Source organism: Corvus kubaryi, unplaced genomic scaffold (genome assembly GCF_017639235.1).
Source record: "Corvus kubaryi isolate FWS band 111438036 unplaced genomic scaffold, C.kubaryi_AGA036_p1.0 split1-37355, whole genome shotgun sequence".
Taxonomy (NCBI): Eukaryota; Metazoa; Chordata; class Aves; order Passeriformes; family Corvidae; genus Corvus; species Corvus kubaryi.
Window position 1 is genome coordinate 3,812,715 of NW_024582078.1, and position 10,647 is coordinate 3,823,361.

General features: G+C 50.8%; 1 long non-coding RNA gene across 1 annotated transcript; it reads left to right on the forward strand.

Moving 5' to 3' along the window:
- Nucleotides 1-865: 865 nt before the first annotated feature.
- LOC121657570 lies at nucleotides 866-6,371 on the forward strand. Its single transcript, XR_006013666.1, has 2 exons — nucleotides 866-1,428; nucleotides 4,797-6,371. It is a non-coding gene; the product is annotated as an uncharacterized LOC121657570 (long non-coding RNA).
- The last annotated feature ends 4,276 nt before the right edge of the window (nucleotides 6,372-10,647 follow it).

The window sequence follows — 10,647 nt, forward strand, 5'->3', positions numbered from 1 at the left end:
CTCATGCACCCCAGGGCTCCCCACACACCCCAGGGCTCCTCATGCACCCCAGGGCTGCTCACGCACCCCAGGGCTCCTCATGCACCCCAGGGCTCCTCATGCACCCCAGGGCTCCCCACACACCCCAGAGCTCCTCACACACCCCAGGGCTCCTCAGCAATCCCGGAGCAGCTCCGTGGCACCTGTGGATGCTCAGGAAGGGGCAGCAGGGCAGGTTGTGGCAGGACAAGTGGGGACAGTGCTGTGCCTCCTCTGGGGACCTCGGCTGCCATCCCTGCTCACATGGATTTGGGATATTGGTTTGCCAGGAACCCTGGCAATGGTTTGCTCAGTCCCAGTCCCAGCTCTGCACACAGCTGAGAAAGCAGAGACAACACAGCTCCTGTAAAGGATCGGGGAACATAACCCCCGAAAGATGAAACGAGCCTTTATTTCCCCCTGGCTTCACAGCCCCTCTGCTGTGAGAAACTGCTCCCTTTGTGATCAGCTACTGACTCAGATTTGGGTTTTCCCTCAAAAGATGGTCATAAGCATTTCCTTACCCTGCTGTGTGCTGCCCTGTGTCATTCCTGGGAACATGGGACACTCCCTCCCCAGGACATTACCATTGATACCAAAGGGGTCTAAGCCCACATGAGCAAATCTGACAAATCCCAGGACTCCCCCAGCTCCATCTCCCTGGGCCCAGAGCACCCAGAAGGAGCGCTGCCTCCTCGGGCTGCTGCAGCCTGAAAACCTCTGGAACGCAATGCCCCAGGCTGGCCTGGAGCAGAGTTAACTGGGTGAATTTGTCTCCATGTATTCCGTAGGATCCCCAGCCTGCTCTAAAAGAAAGCTGGAAGGAGTGGATGGATGGAAACAGAAAGCACATAAAGGCTCAGTTCAGCAGATCTGTCTTTGTGCTGCCTCCTTCCAGTTCTCATCTGCTGCCTGCTGAGCTGACAAGAGGTGCACTCCAGCTCGAATTTTTTTTCCTTTTGCCTCCTGTTGTCTTCACAGAATTTTAGACTATGCTGCCAGATGCTCATTCATGCCAGAGCAGGATGAGTAATAGTTTCTACATTCCGAAATGAGCCCCTCTGATTCATGGTATGTGCAAGTCATTTTCTGCAAACACCAAGAGAATCAAAGTTCCTCCTGGGCCCCCTGTAGAAAGATGAACATGCCAGCAAAACCCTGATTGGGAATGTGGGCAAATAATGCTGGTTTGTGTGTTTGCTCTTTGCCTGCAGTTCTTCCTCTCTAAGCAAAGCCCATCAGCATTTCCATGGATATTACATCCATTATCATAATGAGGATGAGGTAAATCTCACTCACCATCTCCTTGCTAATTCTGCCCTGGCTGTGCTGCTGTAATCTCCTCCAGATTGCATCTTCTGCAGAGTTGCAAGAGCTGGAGCTATGAGATCATGGCCAAAGAAGCCCCAGGTTTGTATCCACGGCTTTATACATTTTTTTCTGAAGAAAACACACACAGGAAACTCATAAAATGTCTCCTCTTTCTTGTGTTGCTTCAGAACTAAGAGACTTGTAAATCACTGCTGAATGGGATGCTATATGCTTTTCTGCCTCTATTATGTATTATGGGGAAATTAATAAGTAATGGGATTTGCAAGATGAAAAGCAAGGAAACCCACAGGGTAGGTGATGGAGAGGCATAATTTAAAAAGTCAATGAAAGGTTCCGTTAAATCACGACTAAATTATGCTGATATTCACCAAAGTCTTGTGGTAAAATGCTTTTTTCATAAAATATTGAGACTCCTTTCTGCAGTGACAAATGAAGGTTCCCACAGTCCTGGAGGACAGAAGGACTGGAGATGAGCCCTGCTTCCCAAGGTATGAGGCGCAGCCCTGGCTCACCTTCCCCAGAGCTCTTTTGGGAGCTCTGCCCCTCAGGACAGGCTCAGGGAACGTGCAACACTTCAGGGCTCAAACTTCCCAGGAAATGTCCTCTCTCTTCCACCTCCTCCTGCTGCTGGGAACCGTGCTCACAACATTAACTCAGATATCCACATAACTTCCTTCAGGCTCCCTGAAACTAGGCCTGCTCCGTTCCCTCTGGTCCCATTTCCAGGGGAAAAGGAAGCTCCTGGAAGGGAAAAGGAGCTCAGGAGAGCTCAGCCTTGCAGACACCTGCAGAGGTCTGGGGTTTGGCCAGACCTCCACCTAACTTTACTCTGCCCTTTACTCCTATTAGTAAGAGCTCCCCAGTGCCCAGCACGCCCTGGGCTGCAGGAGCTTGTCGGCACATGGAAATGTAAATAACCCTGCAGGCAAATCCCCTCCAGCCCTTCCCATTCCCGTTCCTGCAGATGCTCCAGCCTGGCTCAGCTCTCAGCAGCTTTTCCGTGTGAACCCAGCGCTGTTGGGAATGGGGGCAGTGGGGTTTTACCTCCCACCTTCCTGCTGCTCCTCAGGGTGCGAGGGGAGCCCATGGACCCCATGAGTTGTGCCATGAAATCAGCACAGGCTGGGACATCAGCTCTGCCTTCCTTTCCTGGCATTTCACTGGGAAGCTTTGCCCTTTTATCCATTTTTTGGATAAAGCAATGGGAACAAGGGGAATTGCAGAGGGTCAGCACCACAGAGCTGAACAGTTTTGTGCTTGCTGAAGCTGGCTGCAATTCCTGGCCCCAGGGACAAACGTTTGAGGGGAAAAGGGTGAGCACACGGATAAACACCAATGCCTTTTCCTGACACCTGCAGATTCAGAACCCCACTGGGCTTGAGTTGCTTCCCATCTACAGCAGGAAATGGTTCTTTTAGAACAATCCCTTTGCCTGGATTATGTTGAATTCAGGGGAAAAATGTCCATTTTCATCCTCCATGGCCTTGCCCTGTTGATGCCAAAGGGGGTTTGGCTCTGGCAGGAGCAAGGACAGGCTGCAAGCCTCTCCTAAGGCAGTCCTGTAGTACCTGAACCCTCTCTGCTAGATGGATTCTTGTAGGAAATGGCTCAGCACTGAAACCCTACCTTAGATCACATCATTTAAATACCTTTTATTTTCTTCCCCTCCTGTTAAAGCTTGTAAGAAGCAATCTCTGTCTTGTGAAGAATTGTTTTGCGTTTTGGGACCTTGGGGAATTAATGGGGCTGAGTAATTATGAGGAAACTTCCCCGAGTTGAATACAAATGGACTGAATGGGCAGAAAGCTCCACAGAGCATTAAGATAAGGAAACTAAAATTTGGAAAGTGACTATAAAAGATACTTTAACCTTTCTGTTGGCTTTAGCCCACTTGGAATTGATTTGAATATATATTTTAAAGGCTGTTTAAAAATGTCTCTTCCAAAGTGCCAAAATACCTTTGTACACCAACATTGCCTTTGACCCAAAGGGGAAGGAACCTGCCTCAGCTCAGGTCTCTTCAAATATTTATAGACATGGTTTCCATTTTGACATTCATTTAGATTTCACTTTCATTTCTAATGAAATTCCAACATCTCCATTGTTGGCCAAATCTGATGAAATATGGAATGAGAGACAAAAGACAATCTGTGAGGGAATTTTGGTTTCATGTGGAGGGATGAGCAGAGGCAAAGTACTTCTGGAATAAGTACTACTTGCCTGTCTTTTTTAATGGAAAAAGAAAGGGTTTTTTCTCCTCATTTGAAGACAAACAGGAGCTGGGCCCTTCAGACAGGAGCATCCATCTCTTACTTTCTAAAAATAGCTGCCTTTCCGAAAGAAACCACTCCACCCTAAAAAGAAACCACCCTAAAAAATCTCAGATTCCAGATAAAACTTCCATCTTGCAGAGTTATGTTCCCATTTGCATCCAAACCCGGTGCCTGACACTTTATTTTTACAGTGCAACAGACAGAAAATTTGCTTAGAAACAGCCTGACAAGAGAGGCTGGGACTTAGGAGCTTTACAGCCCATTTTTACTGGGTGATTCCACTTCTATCACTCGGGCATTTTCCTGAGCTGCTGTTACAACCACCCATTGTTCTCTCTTCGGTTTTCACGGGGGCAAGTCCTGGTGACTCCACAACTTTCTGTCCCCACTCTGCACACCCCCGAGAGGGACGCTTACAGTGCCAAAAAACCTCGAGAAAAGATACAAAGGCCTCATTCTTGTCTCCCTTGGGGCCCAGAACCCTTGGGCATAAAGGCAATGTGGGGTGAAGAATAATTCCAGCAAGGTGAGCACATGGAGACTCGTCCTGCTGTTCTCCCCGTGCTCCAAACTCCACAGCTCATCCCAGCTGGACACCTGGAATCTCACACACCACAGAGCAGGATCGCTGTTTCCATGGGGTGCAACATTAAAGCCTAACCCTGCTCTAATTCCTCCTGTAGGAATCTCTCCTCTTCCAGGCAGAGTTGTACAGTTGTTTGCAATTTCCCTTTCTAAGGAAGACAAGGATCACTGAAGGGGATGGGGCATTTTCCAGCAGCTTCTCCGGGTGCTGCTCTGTTTGGGTTGGCTCTGGATTTAACCCCAGGGACAGGCATCGACTTGATCCGAGGGGCTGGAGGTACCTGTGTGCTCAAAGGGGGCTTTGGATCAGAACTGTAGGAAAACATCGGCAGGGAGAGAGGTTTTCTTGGGGCCGGCTGTTCCCTCGTAGCTGTGTGCACACCTGACGGGGGGAGGAGGAGCTGCCTGTTGTTTTAAGTCTCCCTTTTCTTCTGTGCTGTGTCTGGGCAGGACCCACATGTCTGGAATGCACCTTAAAGCAGCCTTATCTCCAGAACCCATCATTATATGGCAGGTGGCGGAGCCTACTTGATTTTCTCATTTCTCTTCTTTTTCTTCTCCTCCTTCTTCCCTCCCCCTCCACCCCAGGGTAGGAATTTCTGAACCCCAACCTGGACACACCTGGACTCCACTCACGGCTCCAACGCAGGAAAGCAGTGGGAGGAGGAGCATGAAAAGCCACAACAGAGAGACCATAGGCTAATCCAGAAGACAATGCCCACAGTATCTTAAACTTGCACAGAAATGTGATGTTAACTTCTCTTCCTATTTACTTGCCCTGGTCCGTGATAAAGACAAAGTGTTTCCCCAGCAGGGACCCTCCAGAGGTGGTGGCACTTGGCCGGAGGGATGACCTGGCAAAGTTCTGGGCCCAAAAGTGCTAAAATGAGCATTCAGTGCCCAGCTCTGCCATCACTGCAGTTCAGGGAGCGCTGCTGAATTTGGCAGCTGGATTTGGCAGCACCTTCTGCTACAGCCCAGTCAGCCCAGTCCATGAGGCTTAAACTGGACAACACAACTTCTACCTGGACAAGAGAACTCGTGAAATGACCCTGCCCCTGCAAAGCTGACACTCTCATCCTTTAAAAATACCAACATGTTTTTGTTCAGAGTTTCGTAATTGCAAGGGTTGGTTTACAATGATTTACACACTCTGTAAATGGTGAGTTTAGGCTGTGTAGGAGCCTTTCCCACCTTTCTGTGCTGCATTTTTGTCCCATCAGAGCCTGGTTCTGCACCAATTTGTGCCTGCAGCAAAGGGGGAGTGAGTGCTGCAAAGCCTGGCTGCTCTGACTAGGAAGAACTTTTCAGATCTAAGAGCTGGGTGCTGAACAGGCATTTGGAGGCAAAATCCCCCCACGTGCAATAGATCAGCACTGACTGCACCAGATCTTTTGAGTTAACTGCAAAATTCGTGGCCAGGATCAGCTTCCATGTGAAACTGATCTCCATAGGAGGCTGATCAGCAAAAGAAAATCTGTTGAAGTCACTGATGGTTATTTTCTGTTATTTTCTGCTTTGAACTTCCCTTGCTGCACACCTGGAGTTTGAGATTTCTGTGAGGACATTCCACAGCAGCAGGAAGGCAGAAGCTGCAGAGCCCCAGAGTCCCCAGAGCCCCGGCCCAGCCCAGCAGCTCCCGGGGTGGATTTGGGCAGAGCAGAGCCTGGTGCTGTTCTGACTTGTGCAGCAACCACCCGGCCCAGGAAAGCCTCGGGATCAGAAACATGCAAAGATCCTGCAAGTGTATTGCCTTTGCTCTGCCATCCCTGAAAACATAGCCCCCAGTTACGCTTTCCGTGCTGGAAAACCCCAAAACCGCAGCGCACGAGGAGCAGCGGAGCCGCAGCTTCTGCTGGAACTGAAGGGAGGTTTTATCCCTCACAGACTTCCCGGGGCTGGGGGAGCAGGGGGGTGCACAGAGCTCGATTTGGGAAGGGTTCAAGCACCTCACAACGTTTGCTGAGCACCCCACACCATCCCAGCCCAGTCCAGACCACGGGGCTCTGGGAATGTCCCCTCCAGGTAGGGGATGCTGACCACCTGGAAGTGCCATCCTCCAGAAACCCAAATTACACACATTGTGGGGCAGGATAGAAACCGGCTGCTTCCAAAGCCTCCTGAATTCCTCAGGTTTCATTATCTTGCTTGTTCACTTTTGGGGAAAAAAAAAATCTGGCTCATAAAGTTACTTCAGATCTGTGTTTGAAACAATCCCAGGAATAAATGAATCAATATAAGAAACTAAACATAGAGAGCCATTTTGGGTTTGTTTGATTCTCCAAGCTTGGAACAATTCAGGAAATCTGCATGAATTATTTGAATAAAATTAACACTCAGCAAATTCCTGGAGTTTCGCCTTTGTCTGTTTTACGCTGTGCCTCTCCTCTTTCCTATACTGGACATCCAGGAATAAAATCTGTTCTTACACCAAAGCGCACAATGGCCACACATCCACTGACACCGGGCATCAATCTCACCCCAGAGGTGGCAGGCAGCGAAACTGTGCTTGTGCTGCATGTGCAGAGGCTTTGGGAGTTTGGTTTAGCTTTATTTTTACAGCTGAAATGCAGAAAGAGAAATTCAAATCAGGGAAATGCAATAACCTCCGAGCCTGCTGCTCATCAGTGCATCACCCCTTAAAGAGCAGAGCCCTTTATTAAAAAGGACACGTCTGATTAAAAAGATATGAAACAAAAGTGATTTTTAATTTTATTGGGGAGACAGAGTCATTGCCAGAGACAGCCCATGGCTACGTGTGATGATTGAGGTGAGGGCGGGTGGCGAGGCACTAACACAAATATGGAGTTAATAACTTTTTTTACTCTTAGGGAAAGTGCTGTTCAATTCCTGCTGCTCCAGGCGGGTGCAGCTTGAGTGGAAATTTAGAGAAATTACATCCACCTGCTTCCATCTCTTCCATCCAGGGCCAGATCTTCAGCCAGCGTAAATCAGTTTATCTGCATGCAGCCAGGCAGATTTATGCCAGCTGAAGACGTAGCCCCTGGTCTTGCACTTCACAGTAAGAAGCTTTAAAATACAAATGAGCGTGAACCCCTTAAAATATTCCCCACTCCTGGAACTCAGGAGGAAAACCAGACTTCCCAGGCTGCGTCAAATCATCCCCCAGCTTGTGCTGCCTTTGGGGTAATCGATGACAGTGCCCAAAGGGGTTTTAGGGACATATCTAAACCTGAAATACTGGCTGGGTTTTTTGATTGGTGGCGCTTTAAATATTGATTTTTATTCCTCCACTGACACATACTGAACCAATGTTTTATTCCCAGTGGAAGGTGTCCCTGCCCATGGCAGAGGAGTGGAACTGGGGGGTCTCTAAGGTCCCTCCCCAGCCAAACCATTCTGTGATTCTACGATGTGCAAAATGAAGAGGGGTTGTTTCCCTCGGGTCTGTGTCCCTGCCTGGCTCCCACTGCCTCTGGAATGTTCTGTCCATCCCATTCCACATCTCTGCACATCGCTTACACGTCAGCTACACATCACCCACATCTCCTCTCCCCCTTGCTGATGGGATGTGTGTGAGGCGTGTGCCAGCACAGCCCCGTGAGCCCCGCTGTCCTGGCAGACTCTGCTCCCCTGCTCCAGGGCACGTCCAGCCCCACACCAAACCCCTGTCCATAACAAAGGTGGGCTCCAGCAAACCCAGTTTATTTCAGCTCTGCAGCAAGAGGCAGTGCCAGCCTCCAAAGGCAGTAGCTTGGCAAGGGTCGGCAAGTAAAGACAAAGAAGGTTTGCATGTGATTGAGAAAGTGACTCTCCCTGTGAGACAGGGACTGATGTCAGACTGCCCTGGCTGCTTGACACCCCTGCTACGGCAATTCCAGAGCTACACACGGATGGAGCAAGTTGCTTCATGTTTGCTGCCCAGATGAAATAAAACTTAATTCACAGCAGAGGAGAGTGTGGCTGTGGTATTTACTGAGCGGTGCTGTGCCTGCTGAGGGGCAGCTGCTGCCCAGCAGAGCCGTGGGCCTGCAGCGTTTGTACTGAGAGGGGTTTGAGCAGGGTCGGACTGGTGACATTGGTGGCACTCGCTCTGTGACTGCAATGAGGGGATGGCCCAGCCAAGGACCCCATTTTGTCACCTTGTGCCACCAGTGACAGCAGTGACTGCAGCCTGGGTGGGGACAGACTGCCTGGTGCCGGGGGCATGGGGGGGGTTAACTGAGCCCAGGGAGGCAGACAGACAGACAGGCTGAGCCCTCCCAGCTGCAGGACATCACCTGGTCAGGTGAGCTGAGAGGAGCAGCAACGGAGCCACCGCCGCACCCCAGAGCCCGTGGGTGACACAGTGGGACCCAGGGAGGGGCACTGCGGGGTCCCCTGCAAACCCTCCCTGACAAGCTCTGAGCCCTGGCCAAGAGCCTGCAGCTCCCACAGGGAGCACAGCCCACCCTGATCCCACCCTGATCCTGCCTGGACTTTCTGCAGCCCCAGCCTGGGATGTCACCTGACAAACTCCAGCTGACACCAGGTTCAGCCACGAGAAGCCCCAGGCAGAGGCCAGGTATGAAAATCCCTGCAGAGTTCCAGCCTGATTTTCTACTTCCTTGTTCTGGAAGAGATCTGGGGTAACTCCCTCAAAATGGACTTGGATAAAGGAGCTCAGACAGGGCAGGGAGGTGTCAGATGAAGCTCTGCAGCCGCTCTGGCACACCCAGACCAGGAGGGACCCGAGCCCATCCTGTCACCAGAGCCTCTCCCAGCCACAGAATCAGAGAATGGAGTCACAGAATGGTTTGGGCTGGAAGAAGCCCAAAGGATCCCCTGGTTCCAACCCCCCTCCCAGTCACAACACAGAGATTGTGTCTGAACTCTGTTTCCCAAGGAGTGCCTTGAGGACAGACACCCTGAAAGGCAGGACAGGGCCAGGCTCGCTCAGCCCTGGGTGCTCTGGTTTGTCTTTGCAGGGGCAAAGGAAGAGTTCTGTGTTTTTCTCAGCTCGGCGGGGAGTGAATCTTGGTTGGGGTTCTTCTGGGAACACCTACAGTGTCTGCAAAATCACTTTCTGCCCATCCCAAGTGAAGATCAATCACTCATCTCTAGAGCAGTTAGTGCAGACTTTTCCACTGTTCATGAACTGAAGTCAACAAAAAGAAAAATTACTCTCTGTGAAACAGCTTTGAGTCTTGGCTGAATGAGACAGATTGCCTAAAGTAGCATCTATGTTTATATTTAACACAGGTTTCTTACACATCCAAAAATGCCCTCTCAGAACATGAAAATACAAGATAACATCAGGGAAGGCAACCAAACGCCTCCTCACTCCACCATTAACAGAACAATGCCAGACTGGGATTCTGCAGAAAGCCCGTCAATATCAGGTCTGCAAAAAGGCAGAATGTAAAACAAGGTCTCTTGTGGCAGGGATTTTGCTGAGAGTTAGAAATCTTCAATTTTTAAAAAGGCAGAGGGATCCGAATCAAAATTGAGCTGCCTCTCCTCCTCCTCCGTCTCATTATAATTGTCACCATCAAAAACGCTGAGCTGAGATGGCAGCTCAGCCAGGAGAGCCTGGGAACGCTCATCGCACCCGTAAATAACGCAGGAGAGAATCAGAGCGCAGCAGCTGCTCCACGGCTTTGGCGTGGCTGGTGCTGGCAGGTAAGAACAGCCCAGCATTTGCACGGTACCTCGCAGCCCTTAATTTTCTTTTCCCCAAGGTGTGGTCAGAGCTCCTGAGGTCGGCATTGTTCACGTGCCCCGGAGCTCTGCATCCCACACGGGGCAGGGCAGAGGGGAAAGGCTGAAGAGGAGCCAGCAGCCCCCGGGCAGCAGCTCTGACACAGCCTGCTCCTGGTCCACGGAGCAGCCGAGACTCAGCCAGCTTCAACCACGTGCTTCGGGCCTTGCCAGGAGATTTTTATCGTCCCAGTTACCTCAGTCTGGGTCTGGTGTTACCCTGGTGCTGTTTCTAACTCATCTTTGTCTCCTCGGGAGTGGGGCAGGCTCGGAACTCACTGCCTGTGGGATGTGTGGCAGTCACTGCCCTGGTAAACACCACCCTGGTAACCAAAATAACTCCATCAGTGCTGGCTGCACCTCAGTCCCCGGGACTGCCACACTGAGACATCACCTTAAACACTGCTCTGAAGCCTTTCATGTCCTGCTTGACTACAGCCACACATCCCCGAACCCTTCTCTGTCCTCCACCTGCACAGAGCCCAGAGCAGCAGAGATTCTGCAGAAGGACTGAAATGATCCATCTCTGATTTTAATGCTCTGAACAGAGGTGCTCCCGCAGCAGGAATGGGGAAAGGAGCTGGAGGGGCTCCCCGTGACACCCCAAGCCTCTCCTGAACTGCACATCCCTGACCCTACAGAACAGCCCCTGGCTGGGCTTCACCTCCTCCGTGCCTCTCCAGGTGGGATGCTCCAGGTGGGATGCAGCACATGGGGCCTCTCTTTGACTGCAGCTTCA